This window comes from Canis lupus, chromosome 5 (genome assembly GCF_003254725.2).
Source record: "Canis lupus dingo isolate Sandy chromosome 5, ASM325472v2, whole genome shotgun sequence".
Taxonomy (NCBI): domain Eukaryota; kingdom Metazoa; phylum Chordata; class Mammalia; order Carnivora; family Canidae; genus Canis; species Canis lupus.
In genome coordinates this window covers 48,729,383-48,744,830 of record NC_064247.1, presented here as the reverse complement: position 1 = coordinate 48,744,830, position 15,448 = coordinate 48,729,383, and the positions used below count along the sequence as shown (strand labels likewise).

At 37.1% G+C, this 15,448-nt stretch overlaps 1 protein-coding gene across 16 annotated transcripts in view; it reads left to right on the top strand.

Annotated features, from left to right (window-relative positions):
• NFIA (nuclear factor I A) overlaps positions 1-15,448 on the top strand; it is a 373,774-nt gene that overhangs the window by 228,328 nt on the left and 129,998 nt on the right. The gene's annotated exons all lie outside the window — the stretch shown is intronic.

Genomic DNA, 15,448 nt, shown 5'->3' with positions numbered 1-15,448 from the left:
TTCATCTGTCTTCACATCATCTTCCTTCACTGTCCTGTGCATTAATGAGATGTTTAGCAGCACCGTGGCTGCTGCCACTAGATGCCTGGAGCACCCCTCCACAGTTTGACCACCAAAAATATATCGAAACATTGCCAAGTATCACCTGAAGGCCCAATGACTCCCAACTGAGAACCATTAAATTCAGGTAAAGGAAGAACTAACGTGCATTCCATTCCATTGAATAAGCAAAGTGTACATATCTTGTGGCATCAATAGTTCATTAACCCAGTTAGCAAACACATATAGAGCTTTCTCCAAATTATTGGGCTATGTGGTCTTAACTGTTAATGCTTGAATATTCTATGAAAATCCACTGCTGGCAGAATTCTAGCATTATGAAATCACAGAGCAACCTCTCTGATGCTTGAAGGCCCTCTACATGGCAAAGAGGCCTTTGTAATCACCATGAACATCTTAGGTCCCAAAACATAGCATCAGAGGTATTAGGAAATGGTGCCCACTACATTGGTTTTCCACACCACAGCCTTTATGAGGTACCATGCTTGGGTTTGTGCATGATTTCATTTAATTCTCCACTCCAGCAATAGATTAAGAAATCGAGGACCAAAGTGGTTACATAGTTTGTCCAAGATCCTCAGCCATTAAGTAGAAAGAATTTGGATGGGAGTGCATGTCTGCTTGGGAGCAAGACCTAGGCTCTTTCATGCTGCCCACCTCTTAGATGAATTTTTTTACTCAGTGGGGAAAAGAAGTTGCCCACTTCTGTCTAGAGGTTGGCTGTCATCAAGATGTGGAGAGACATCTATTATCTGTTCTGTGCAGCAACATCTGTACTCCTTATATCATTGGCACGCTAATAAATATCTGACAATGATTAGCCCAGTTCTGTGCATTTGGGAGTATTGAGTCACAGCACAACTGTAGGTACACAGTTGGCTTATACTTTGGGTGTTGGAAAGTAGAGTTCATGGAGATGGGGCCATGGCCAACCAAGAGATTTGTAATTCCCCCCTCATCTTTTGTCTATACCAGACCTTTGTAAGTGCAGTGTCTACATATCTTAATGAGGTCTCAGATGAAAAACAGGTGTCAGTATTACCAAGGTTGTTCTTTATAACAGTCCTTTATTACCTGACTTGATTGGCAATGCAAGATGAGTTTCCAGATTGTGGTTCTGAGTGGCATTCTGTAATTCACTGCTGACCCCCATCCCCAACATTTTGATTTGAAAAAAAAATTTTTTAATTGGGATTTCTTTATAATAAGATGAATTCTATACAGGTTTCATTTGATAAACCAAAAAATAAAACCTTCTTAATAATTCTGTTCCCCCCAGTGTTCAGTCACAGCTTTCACTCTTAAGCTAATAGAGCTTTAAGTTTTCACATAGGAACAAAAAATACGGTCAATTAAGTAGAAAGTGCAAGGATGGATCAAAACCATATATATGGGGAAGAGGTAGAAGAGAAGTGGTGTTGAAGGATACAAATTGTTTTGAGAGATTGTAGTTTTAGTGATATTGATATGGAAGAAATAACCTTCCCACAGTGTTGTTTGGTGAGAACACTTCCCTTTGAGTATCAAACTGAATTTCAGTTTGGGTAGAATCTACTGGGTCCATCATCTGGTGGGGAAAAAAATCTGTAGTTAGATCTGTGGATCAGGGATTTGTGTATATATATATTGATGTCGATACTAGTTCTCATAATCTTACCATCATCTCCTGAGCCCTTCCTCAATGCCTGGGCCTCTGAAATAGGTATTCTTATTCATGCAATTAAAGGTAGTGCCACAGTTAAGAACATGGGTTCTTCAGTTAGATGGCTTGATTTGAAATCCCATCTCTACCCATGACTCTTTGTGTGATCTTGACTTAGTTGCTCAGTCTGTCTGTGGCTTGGTTCCTTTATCTGTCAAATGAGGACATAACAGTACCTACTTCATGGCACTTTGAAGATTAGAGGAGCAAGAACACATGAAAAGGCTGAGAAGAGTAGCTGGCACACAGTGAGTTCTCAGCAAACACTAGCTGTTGTCACTGTATTGTTATTCTTAAAGGCACAAAGAGACCATGCCACATTCTGGTCATTAGGGATTATATAAACCATCACTGCTCTTCCAGGAAGCTTTCCCCAACCCTCCCTAGACTTTGTGTCCTCAGAACCTGCTTCCATTAACAGAGTCATATCCTGTTGGATGATAATTGTCCCTATTCTTGACCTTCAAAGAGGTGCACCTTGATGCCTCCTCCCATACTGCCTGGAACAGAATAGGTATTCACCAGATGTTTCTTTGGATAAATTCATGGACGTTTAGTTAAGATCACAAATTGAACAAGAGCCATGTCTGACTAATAAAAATAAATAATAAGCTATAGAAATATTCTCTGACAATGATATATTAAATTATGACTCAGGACTTACTGCTACTTACAGAATATTGTCAAAATTATTTAATCAAATTTTGGCCGTATCATCCATTATTGCTATCATCTAGCACAAGTACTTGCTGCCTCTCCTACCCTCAACGTATGCACTTGGCTCCCTAGGCTATAGGATTATCCTTGTTGATCCCTGTAAGTGCGTCTTACACTTTCATCTTCTCCTCTCAGGCAGTCATCAATATTTATTGAGCCTACGATGTGGAGGTCTGTGATGCTCTAAGGATACGGAAATGAAATCAAAAGGTGGTAACATTTGAATTGGGTCTTGCAGAGGTGAATCAGGTCTTCTTGCTAGTTCTTTAAAGGGTGTTTTTGCTAGACTGTGAGCCCTTGAGGACAGGGGATATGTCGATATTTATTCCGAGTTCGTCATCTATACTTAGCTTGTAGATTGGCATCAATAGCCATTTATTGAATGAACGAATCAGGCAGTAGAGAAAACTTGAAGTTTATAGTTAAAGCACATTAAAAAACACACACACACACACACACACACACATTTAGCCTCTCCCTAACCCTCTTGATAGTGGTTGGAGCCTCAGAATTGGCCATTGAGCTTACTGACATTTCCAAACAATTTACTGTAGAATAGAGCAGAATGCACTTGGCTTCCCCAGCTGTGTCCAGAAGGGCTCCATGTTCAGATTAGCCACAAATCATACCCCTCTTGGTATTGTTGCTAATGGCAACACTGAAGGCCAGAAATGCCTATGTTAGTGAAAAATATTTTATTTCAAGTGCTTCTGACAGTCTACATCTGACCAAAAAGAAGTGTTTGTCTTCTGTCTCAGTTTTTGAGAAAGTGAACTAAATTAAACACATGTACATATATGTGTACACGCATGCATCTGTGCACACAGGGTTCTCACCTCTGGTCTGTGACCATTCTACAACCTTAGGAAGGTTTTATAGATTTCCTAGTGTTAAGGAGAGAAATTGAGCAATAGGTGATCACAAACCGGAAGGACTTTGCTGTGACCTGGCACTGAGTAGCTGCCCTTGACTCTTACTTTTGGAAGAATGACAGGTATTCAATAAAGTATCATAGTGATTAGAGAAAAGAAAAAAGTATTAGAGCCATAGGACCTGCCCTCCTTCTGAACAAGCAGTAAGACAAAGGCATTCATTTGAATTCCTGATTGGTTGACAGTATGCAGCCTGTTGTTGCTGAGTTTTATTTCCTGTTTATTTTCAGAGTGTTGTTGGTTTGGTTTTGGCAATAAGAACTTGGGTCATTTTGGCTTTGTCTCTCTTCTTATTTCACCTCTGTCCCTTCATTGAGTGCAGAGAGCAGAATGAATATTTACTTTCAAGCTTTACATGTTATTTTATATCTTTGCAGCGTCTGTGTACCTTTAGATTCAAGAGTGATGCTGTGAACAAACAAAATACTATTTATGTGATTCCCGAGAATTTATTAACAGTAAACATTTCTTCTTAGCAGCAAGAGGAGATCAGGGAGCCTTGAACAATATGTTCACATATATATACAGACTGATGAGCCAATATTTGAAATCAGGACCCTTCCAGAAAATCCAAAATGCATATTTTATATTTACAGACCATATATATGTGCCCCCCCAACAAAACAACAAAACATAGAGTAGTTCAAATATAATTAATTTTTAAAAATCAACTTCTAACTATAATACCTGAACTTGATACTTGGTAAGGGTGAAGGATAGAGGGCGTGATTGGGGTTGAAGAGGAATTTGGAAAGAATTGGAATAATCTGACTTGTAAGAGTTTGCATTCTAATTATAGAGACAATAAACCAGTTCAGTTGCGGGCAGAATTGCGTAGTATTAAATACCTAATGAAATCCATAAGGCAACAAGTGTTATACCCTAGAGTGTGCTTCACCAAGGGAGCCCTTCTGGAGGGGTGTTCAGAATGTGTGAGGACACTCTTGGACAAGGAGGGGATATGGGCAGTCAGTGGTGGAGGGCAGGGATACTGGGTGTCCTCCAGCATACAGAGGAGTTCTGAACATTGGAAGGAGTCCCTCCTCAAAATGCTGGTAATGTTTGATGAGAAACATAGAAGAAATTCCGAGAACTCCAGTGCTCTGACTTAGCTAAAGCTGAGTAGAAGATGTACTCGGTCCATTCTGTGAGTCAAACAAAGATTCTGTTCCCTAAAATGAAGGAAATGGCCTGCATCATAAAGTGCTTCAGTGATCAAAGTCAGTAAAGTGAAACATGTCGATCATTCTTCTGCCTAAAAGGGCAAATTCTTTTAGCATTGATTTAAAGCAGTTAGGAATCAAGACCCTTTCTTTAATGATGCTTTCTGATGGCTCTCCGTTTATATTGAAGTGAGGAGCTAAAATGTGGAGGCCCTAGACTTGTTCATTTCAAAGAGGTATTTTTACATTTAAGGTTATAATTGCTTATTTTGTATATTTTTATACCACCCAAAATATTTTCATGTTTAAAAAAATTTAAATAGTTTTCATGTGAAAAATACTGAAAAACAAAATTAGATTTCTAAATACCTATTTTCCAGAACAGACAGCATTCATGTAGTTACCAATAAGAACTTTTAGCACACCAAATTCTTTAAATAATAAAGGCCAAAAAAAAAAAAACCCAAACCCACACACAAAAACCCAGACATTTTAAAATTTCCTCTTTCTCTAAATATGCCTGTACAATGTTTATTGAAAAATTAGATAAAACTTGATCTGCTTGAAAACAAATTGACCTACAGTTCATTTCTAGGTTGAGTATCTATAGTTATCACCCCCAAAATACAAGGCCAAAATTTGTGTCTCCGTATTTAGGCTAATGCTTGGCCCATGTAGATGGCCACTGCACATTTAAAGAATAGATTTATATTTAAAATTAAGAATTACAAATAATTATATTTTTATAAACATTTGTAAATAAATCTAGAACTTGATTTCTAAAATTTAACTCTGTTTATTAAAATAATGAATACTAAGTACTGTTCTATCGCACTTTAGAAAAACTTCAGAAATGCCAGAGGACTTGCTTTTAATAAGTTTTGTGTTACTTGCTTTAGAGAATGGTTTTATTTTTACTCAGAAATTAACACAAAATTATATTATCTAGCATTATTATTTATTTATACAACTTTTCTGTGAATAGCTACATTATTTATTACTCTGGTCAGAAGAACATAGTTATTTCTACCTGTTGTTTGTTTTTTAAAGTTTCCTATAGAATTCAAGATCTAAGATATATAATGCACTTATTATTTATAAGAGTAGCTGCCATTTTTTTTAACACATTCTGAGTCTTAGTTTCTTTGCTAAGCATTATAAGTGCATTATCTTGTTATTCCTAACAAATTTGTGGTAAGTAAAACCCATTAGTGCCATTTTACAGATGAAAAAAACTGAGACTTACAATATTTAGGACTCTAACTTCCCTACTACTGTCCCTTCTGCTATTTTATATGTAAATAATACCTTGCAAATGTAATTTTTGAAGGACAAGATAAATGGACATGCCAAGATATTAATCCCTGTATAAGAGAAAAGAAATACATTGCAAGTTTGCCTTGATTTGTACTTAGACTAGAGTATTTGGTTTTTCTGATCAAAAATGACTAAAAACTATGAAACTGAATGTGTTTGATAATTTCTTATTTTAAATTAGATATATAACTTATTTGAGTTCAAAAGTAAGTCTGGAGAAGCTTGCTCAGTGAGGCAGAATTAGCTTCATTTTGAGCAAACTTTCATAAGCACTGGTAATAACTTGCTGAGAAGAATGGACACTGGCAGGCTGAATCCTTGGTTGCAAGCTGACACTTTGAGGGAATGTTCTTAGCAAAACACTCACTTCAACGGAAATTAGGTCAGCCTTCTGGAACATTTATCATGTATACCTGTCACCAGCAAGACCCAGTCCTTAAAGTGAACTGAGATCACAAGCAATAGTCCCTTCTGCTCTGAGTTGCAAAGGACACTCTAAACCAATAGTTCTACAAATATCTGAGCTTGGCAGAAACTCCCATAAAGCCAAAGCCAATGCTCATATAGTTGCTGTGGGAATTGAATTCCTTAATACTCTGTTTATAGAATTTTGAAACGGCAAATGGATTTGGTCTGTTCTGAAAAACAATCTGACCCATGGCTTGTTTGGAATAACATCTAGAGTTGCTATAGAAGGATGTAAGCAGACAACCATGTCTGATTTGCAAGCCAGTTTCACCAGCCTCTGTTTGTCCCATACCACACAGCCAGGTTGGTTTTTGCCCTACTCAAGGTATTATTTGCATTTAAAAGAAAGGCCACCTCCTACTGAAGCTAAGGAGTTGCTAATTTGATATAGAAACTGGAGTAGTTAGCAAAATCCAGAGCTAGAGGAGTTAGCAAAATCTGGAGCAATAGAAGTTAAGATAGAGTGTATGGTAAAACCAAAACAACACAAATGAGTCATAACCCAATGTCCTTTCAGTAATCATGTGGCATCATTCTGGTGGTTTCAGAGCAATGTCAGCAAGTATGAGTAGGAATTGGAGATTGCATCTGTGTGGGTTTAGGTGCATTGCAGCTCAATGGATATCATTCATTGAGAGTCTTATGGATTGAAATGCCCACGTTCAGCAAGCAGTCAAATCTCTCTGTCTGCTCGGTTGAGTTACCTTCTCTTTGAAAGGAAATAATTACTTACCTTCTTCATATGTGCTTGTTGGGTAAACACACCTGTAGACTTCACTAAAAAATTGATCATGAATATGTGAAATTGAAGAAAAAGAAGAAATTATTGAATGTGTGTGTGTGTAATAATCTCAAGAAGAGTAAAAAGAATGAGTGGTTAAGAATAAATATTTCATCTCGATGCCTATTTGTCATACATGGAGTGAGGACCCACCATGTGGTGTACACTGTACACATGGTAGAATTAAAAAGATGAGAAAGATACAGTTCCCACTCTCACTGAGCTCTCATTTGTGTGTGTGTGCACGCATGTGTCTCTGCGTGACACATCCTTAAACAAGAAATAATCATAGCCTGTGTGAAAAACACCACAGTGGAGGTTATTTTGAAACTCAGGAGAGAACTCAAGAACTCAAAGTAGTTTTGTCTGTGAGGAGTAGGTGGTAAAACAAAGTTTGGTTTTAAACTGTATCCATAGAAGGATGGGCCTGTTACATATGAAAACCCACAACATTTGAGGGGCTGAAGGAAATAGTGGGTATGGAAGAAATCTACTGATGATTTCTTGCTAGAAGAACTAAAAAAAAAAAAAAAAAAAAACTTTCATTATCACACCCTATTAAGCCAGGACCAGGAAACAATTTCTAATCAGCACTCCGATCTGGGCAGAGATTGTGCAGTCTTTTGTACCAGGCCTCAGATCCGTGTTCTCTATTCACACATGCTCACTTCCAGCTGTTGTCATTGAAATCCCACATAATCTTTTAAGGTCAAAGGGCAGTCACCCATGGCTGCTGCAGTTAAAAGGTTATGCTGATTTCTGTTGTCAAATATTGGCCCCTTTCTCTCCCAATCACTCCCATTCTACTTTTTTAACAAGAAAAATCCAGCCTAGAATTGTATTACATGACTTTAAAGTCTTAAAAGTGTTTCTCCATTGTGCTAACACGACATGGCCTGAACAGTGTAATTCATTCTGTTATATTCACAAAGAATTTTCTGGTACTTCTAAAATACTTTGTGTTTGTGCTAAGCCAGCAAACTTCAAAGTATAGGGGCCCACACGATTTGTGGCATGGTGTAGTATCTGCAGAAATGTATAATATAGAGTCTATAATTTAATAAATGCTGTGAATTATGGCATCAGTAATTAAGTAATTGCCAGGTGAGAGCAAGAATTGCATGGAGCAAATGACTTTTAAAAAGATGAATGCACTTTGTATTTTGTGGTTCTAAATGTTAACTAATATTATTATATATTTGGAAAGTGGCATCTACCTGCTGGTATTTTTTTTTTTTTTGCTTTTTATAGTCTTAGACAAGTATAATTGCAAGGATTCTTTTAAAATATATTGCTTCAACTCATCAATGATTTCCTTTCCATGCTCGGTGAACACAACATCAGTGCCGAGTGTCTTAAAATTAGCACACGGCCCCTGGTCATTTTCTTTCCTTGTCATTGGATGTGTCCTCAGGTGGTTTAGCAAGCAAGGCTCTCTGTAATGTTTCTCAGCAATGTGAATTAAACCCAAAAACAAAGAATAGGACAATGTACATTAAGTGTTTTTTTTGTTTTGTTTTGTTTTGTTTTTTTGCTGTTTTACACCCATAATCCAGGGTAGCCTTCGGGTGATCCAGTTTATTTCTGTTTCAATTAAGGTATCAGTTTATGATGTATTTAGAGAATAACTTTCCTTATTTTTTCTCCAGTATGTGTAAGAGTTCATAACTAGAAACTGAAGCTATTACAAATAGTTTGATCCACTTGTAGATTACCAGTTATTACTGTCCAGGTGTAAAGAAAACTTTGATTCAGAACATAAAAACAATAGTCATTTAAAAATCTGTCAGTTCAAAAATTTTAATTTAAAAAATCCTTTAAAAACATACTTCTAAGTACATTAAAAGACAACAAAATTAATCTTAAAATATTTAAAATTACTGATTTTATTATGCTAATGATACTGGAATTTACTTTTGCTAACATGAAGCAAAGTCTTTTTCTTTTTTTAAAGATTTTATTTATTTATTCATGAGACACACACACACACACACACACACACACACACACACAGAAAAAAAGAGAGAGGCAGAGACATAGGCAGAGGGAGAAGCAGGCTCCATGCAGAGAGCCCCATGTGGGACTCAATCCTGGAACTCCAGGATCACACCCTGGGCTGAAGGCAGACACTTAACCGCTGAGCTACCCAGGCATCCCCTGCAAAGTCTTTTTTTTTTTTTTTTTTTTTAATGTTGCTTAAAAAAAAACATTGTGTACAGCAAGTGTTTCTCTGTCCTTATACACAACTACTCTGTAGTTGGGGCCACTTGCAAAGTATCTATTTCTGCTTATGATATCCCTTATAAATCTGTGATTCTAAATGTTTAGGGATGGTAGGAAAACTAATTTGTTGACATGAGAGAACTATGAAAGAAAGGCTATTTAGCCTAGAGGACAGAAAATTAGAAGCCAAGGGACTATCTTCAAATACTTGAAGGATAGCAAAACACAAAAGGGATTAAATTTATTCTGACCTGTTCCAGAAGATAAAATTGAGGTAAATAGAAGTTATGAGAAGGCAAACTTATTAAATGAATTATTATTTTTTAAATCACACTTCATTACTTTGTTAAAAGCCTTTGTTACAATACAACAACAATTACTCTGGTGCTGGGTGATCCTTAAGATCTCTTTGCTTCCAGTTGATTCCATGTTGTCATGCATTCACTATTTCTAAACATGCAAATAAGTAAAACTTGCTTTTCACTTTTTATTTAGATGTTTTCCTATCTGTTAGACATAGTCCTTTAATTAAGTGCTTAATCCTTGTAACTCAAACTCTTAAACCCTCTTTATGTGAAGTCATTGAGCAATCAAATTTAATTTAATGAAAAACTACTCTTCTCTTACTAAGCGTAGGAATTGGTGAAAAGATATAAGTCCTTTGGGTTAGACTGAATAAATCAAGTCTCTGGTATTATAGATGATGAATTAAAATGCAATAACATTTATTATACGAAGAGAACTAAATGAACCTATATTCTAATCCTAAATTCTGCCACTAGCTGTGTGACCTTCAGCAAGTCACTTAACCTCTCTGAGCATAAGCTTCCTTTTCAATAAAATCAGACTATTGCTAACTACACAGAGTTGGAGCAGGAATTAGAGCTAAAATGTCCAAAGTGCATAGCACAGTGCCAGACACATAAATGCCAGGTAAAGGATATTTTTGATGAAAATGAATACTATCTAGAGAGGTGCTGGGGATAAATTTTTAAAATAGCCCACCTTTATAACCTCTGTTACTGGCTTGATCCATTTTCCTAATTTAGATATGTCAGAATGATTGCAAGTAAAGATGCAGAGCATCCTTGGGCCTTGCATTAAAGTGTGAATTAGCCTGGAGAGTTCAGATTCTACTTTCCCCTCAGCACATTGGTACATAAACCAAATGGGGAAAATAGGAAAAGTTGCAGAACAATCTATCTAAAGAATGATATTTGCCAAAAACAAATGGGGTCCTTGTCAAATTCTTTTGAAAGTCGTGAGTTAAAGAATACTAAAAAACTTTATTTGTTGCAGGAACTCTCAGAGGCTTTAACATGTAAATATTTCTTGTCATTCTCCAAGGGTGGGTGTGATGGTCTTTTCTGAACTTATTTAACTGTGGAGTTCTTTATTTTACATATATTTGTATCCTTTTTAAAAATTTATTTGCTGTGGGGCATTTGGGAGAACTATTATACATAACATATTTTGGGAAGTACTGATGTGAATTCTAATGTGGAGGATAGAGCATATCAAAATTTGGAGAATAGCAGGTGGGACATCTTGGCTGCCACATATGGAGTCTATATTTGGGTAGTATTGGAAATATACCTTAAACACTAGAAAGGTGTACTAGAGGACAGATTTTGAAGGGCTTTAAATATACAGTAAAGTAGTCTAAATTTAGTTCTCAAAGAAATCATGAAATACTCACAGTTTTTTTTTTTTAATTAGACAAAAGACACCAACCATCCATTCATTCTCTCCCTACCATTGCTAGTAGATTAACATGGAGAGAAAATGCCCAACAGGTGTCCCAAATTATTGTGCCTACAGGGGCCTTACAGATCATTAAATAAATGAAATCTAATAAAGAGTATTAGGGAGTGTGGCACATTTGTAAACTCATGCCCAGTTTCAAAACATCCATATGTAAAAAATAATAACCAAGAAAAGTATGTTGACATACTGGAATTGGCCTGTTGGCTGCTCTTTTGTGACACTTTAGATTTTAAAAGCAAAGGTTGGCACTTACATTGGTTAAGGTAAGCGGTAGCCTGCTATAACAAAGAGAAAGGGAAAACAGACAGTGGTCTAAGTACACTAAAGTCTTTTTTTCATTTTGGTAACTCTTCCAGATGACCAGGCTAAGTTGACAGGATGCTTCTGCTTCACACTGTCATTCAGGGTCCCACATTCCCTCTGTTGTACTACTTTGCCATCCCAGGGGCTCTGTCCTTGTCTTTGTGGTTGAAACTGTTCTAGTTCATAAAAAGAGGAAGAAGAGTGCCTAGGGCAGGAATTTGTTTTCAGGCAAGTTGGGTAGAAGTTGATTGTCTCACTTCCATTCACTTTCCAGGGGTAGCCACTCCTCAAAGAGGCTGGGAACTATGGTCTATAGCTGTCAATCATGGATGTGCATGGACAACCAGCAGACTCGGCATAGGATGTTACAGTAATCTCCACTATAGTCTTTTCCTAGAAAAGTATTATAAAAAGACCCAATTTTAGATAAATATGCTACTGGAAATCTTGGTGTCCACATCTTTCTTAACTGGAAATGTATCATCCCTCCCCCTCCAAAAGTAAATACCTTGTGCTATTTTTGCTGAATCTCCAGGGCCTAGGACTGTGCTTGCCACATGATAGGATTCCAATACGTATTTGACGAATGAAAGCGGTAAACCAAATATTGACTTTATGGATATGGAAGAACAAACAAACTAAAAACACAGATTAGGTACCTGTATTGAATAATACCTGAGCAGAGCAGGGAAATTTAGGGCAGCAACAAAAGGAATCAATAGTACCTAAGTCCCATGACACATACTCCAAAAATCATTTCTTGACTCATCCTCCTCTTCAGCTCAGACTACATCATTCCCATACTAGAGATAATTCCTTGATGTGTTGTGATAAACCAGGATGTCAATCATAACCATCGTACAAATGCATTTATAACAACCCTTTGCATCTGAGAATCTTAAAACACCTCTTTCATATTAGTGGTTAGCAAATACCATTTCTTTATTTTACAAGTTCTCAGGCACAATTTCCTAGATTATTGCCAGTCCAACTATGTATGTCAGTCTTTTAACGTTTACTGTAAGCAGACTACTGAACAAAACTCCACCACGGTGAAGATTAATTACACAGAGAACATCTATGTTATTTTTATTGCTACTGCATTCTTTTAGTAGATGTCTGAATTTTTGGCATTTTTGTAATATTAGGTATTATTCTAAAAATAATATCTCATTATCAATGAATGGCAGAATGATTTAAATAGTCACTGTAGAGTCATGAAAAATGGGACCAAAATTTAGAATTTGGGCTTAATGGAATACCACCTCCTTTAAAAACTTATTTTCTAAAAGATATTCCAAATTAAGAGGACAGGAGTAAGGCATCACTGGAGGTAAGCTAATCATTATTTCCGTTGTGCTTTAGAGGGCTACTAAATCCAGGTATTTCAAGTCACTCATCTGGATCATTAAATAACTATTTATTACACACCTAGACCAAGTGATTGTTCTGGGCTCTGAAGAGAATGTAAGATCAAGAAATTGTTATAGGAGTGGAGAGTTTGTTGTAGGAGCACAGAGCTAAAACAGATAAACAAGTAACATCCACATAAGGTAGAAAGAGGCTGTGACATGAGGCAAGTAGAGCAGAAGTTCTACTCAACAGTATTGATGGAGCAGACGTTCTACTCAATGTATTGACCGTGGGGAGAGGGAGTGAAGGAGCCATGTTCCCTTTCCTTAGGTGGCTCCTAAGCCAATGGGGAGTTTAAGCAAGGAGAAATTAAGATTCTAGGGAGGAGCAGTGTGGTGAAGGGAGACTTTCCTTTAGAAGGATGAGCATGTAAATTCTGTGAGAGCAGCATCCTCAGGACTTAGCCCAGGGCCTGCACATCACAAGTAAGCTCTAATACTTGCAGAATATAAGTGCATGAGAGCAGTGGGCTCCTTTTCCTTTGGAGTGCCCAGACACACAAGCATGGAAAGGCCTGGTCATTGGCCTGTCTCTTCCTAGTAACGAAACCTGATTCACCAAGGGCAGAATAGAATAGAGATGCATTCTTTTTGATGAAATGACCTGTGTGTTGTGGTTTGTCTGCATCCTGATTTGCCAGAGGAGATTTGATCATTTAGAGCTGAGAGCCCTTTGCTATCCCAACAGGACAAACAAAAGCACCATCTAGTGTGTCAGTGTTCCTCCTCAAATGCATTCTCTGACTCACGGACACTCAACTTCCTCCCAAGGCCAACCCTCTGGGTGGTTTGTCCTGAGTTGTTACTTCCCCTCGACCTCTGAACAGTTCTGCAAGGTGACCTGTCTCTGCAAATTGAACTTTTTTCCTTTCCTGCTTATGAGGTAGATAGATGTGCAATTCCTTCATGAGATGAGATTTGGTTCCCATATAATGGCATTTTCCATAATAACTGCTGATATCATCAAGGTAAAGATAGAACTGCTTTTCCTAACCACCCATAAAAGAATTTAGCTTTTTATATTTCTGCCTCTCTTCAAAAGCCTCATCTCTCCATCGTGAGTACAATTGACTGCAAGGTATTGAAATCTGTACTCTAATTGGGAATTCATTGAACAAGTTCATTCAGGGAATGAACTTTTTTTTAGCCATTTTATATAAAATGAAAAAGGATCTGTCCCTCCTTTCAAGCTACGATACAGTTGCTCCTGAACAGTGGTTCAGAACTAAAGAGAGAGATTGCTGCAAAATCTGGGTTTTCTGCTAAGACTTCACAAAAGTATGTTTTGCACTCGTTTCTGTATTCAAAATGTAAGTCTTGGGACCTTTCAGGGATGTTTAATCAGCTTTCCAACTGAGAATCTTTTAATGTGAACATCGAAGTTCAGAATTACTGAAATTGACCTTTTTATTTTCTTTTCCATTTCTCTCTCATCTTGCAATAAAGTAGAACAGCCAGATTAGTGTTATTTCCCTGAAAGTCATTTTTATGATTTGGTTTGTGTTAGCAAGAATGAAATATTAATCTGCTCAAGTTTGCTTAGTAATTACATTAGACGTGTCACTTTTTCCGTCATTTCTTAGGTTTCATTTCTCATTGCTTTCTTCCTCTAGAGTTCACCAGTGGGTTTCCAAATAATTGGTGAAGGAACAAAACCAGTTTCATAGTCCCTTAAAGTTACATGGAGTGTTTACACATACCTTTCCCCAGAGACACATCACAGAGGAGATGGTCACATCAGGACTTGTGAAATCATTCTACTTTTTATTTTAATTTTTCCAATTATTGTATAGTCACATATGGTACACCTCCTAAATTACACGCATTCTATGAAAATCAGTGTGAGGGAGCAGGTTGCCAAGAGGACAAGGAGGATCCAATTGTGATTTTTGCAGCAACTTTCCCAGGATCGCAGAAGATCCTAGAAGCTTGGGACTAGACTCTTTTTTTTTTTTTTTTTTGGTACTTTATGTCCATTAAATCATGCTTCCCTTTAACTCTGTTCTAACTCAGGCCCCCAAAATAGGACCACAGTCACAACAACAGGACAATCTCTTAGGCATTCCTATTTTTTTTTTGAAAATTTTTTTCACTTTTATTATCATTCAGATTAAATCTAAACTAATAAAACAAAAATTATGTTGAAACATCAAAGGTTTATTTATTTTTTATTCTTTATTTTTATATGTATATCTTTATTGGAGTTCGATTTGCCAACATACAGTATAACACCTGGTGCTCATCCCGTCAAGTGCCCCCCTTAGTGCCTGTCACGCAGTCACCCCATCCCTCCGCCCACCTCCCCTTCCACTTGTTCATTTCTCAGAGTTAGGAGTCTCTCATGTTTTGTCACCCTCTCTGATTTTTCCCACTCATTTTCTCTCCTTTCCCCTATAATTCCTTTCATTTTTTATATTCCCTGTATGAGTGAAACCATATTAGGCATCATCTCTCATCAGACAACCTGATGGCACCTTCTTGATGGGAAGCTCCATCCTGAATGGATTGTCTCTTCAGTCCTTGTCCTATTTAGTCTGGAGGGACTATTTGGATTGTTCACTTTAATAGTTTTCAGATGTACATTGGCTCCATTTTAGGTCAAA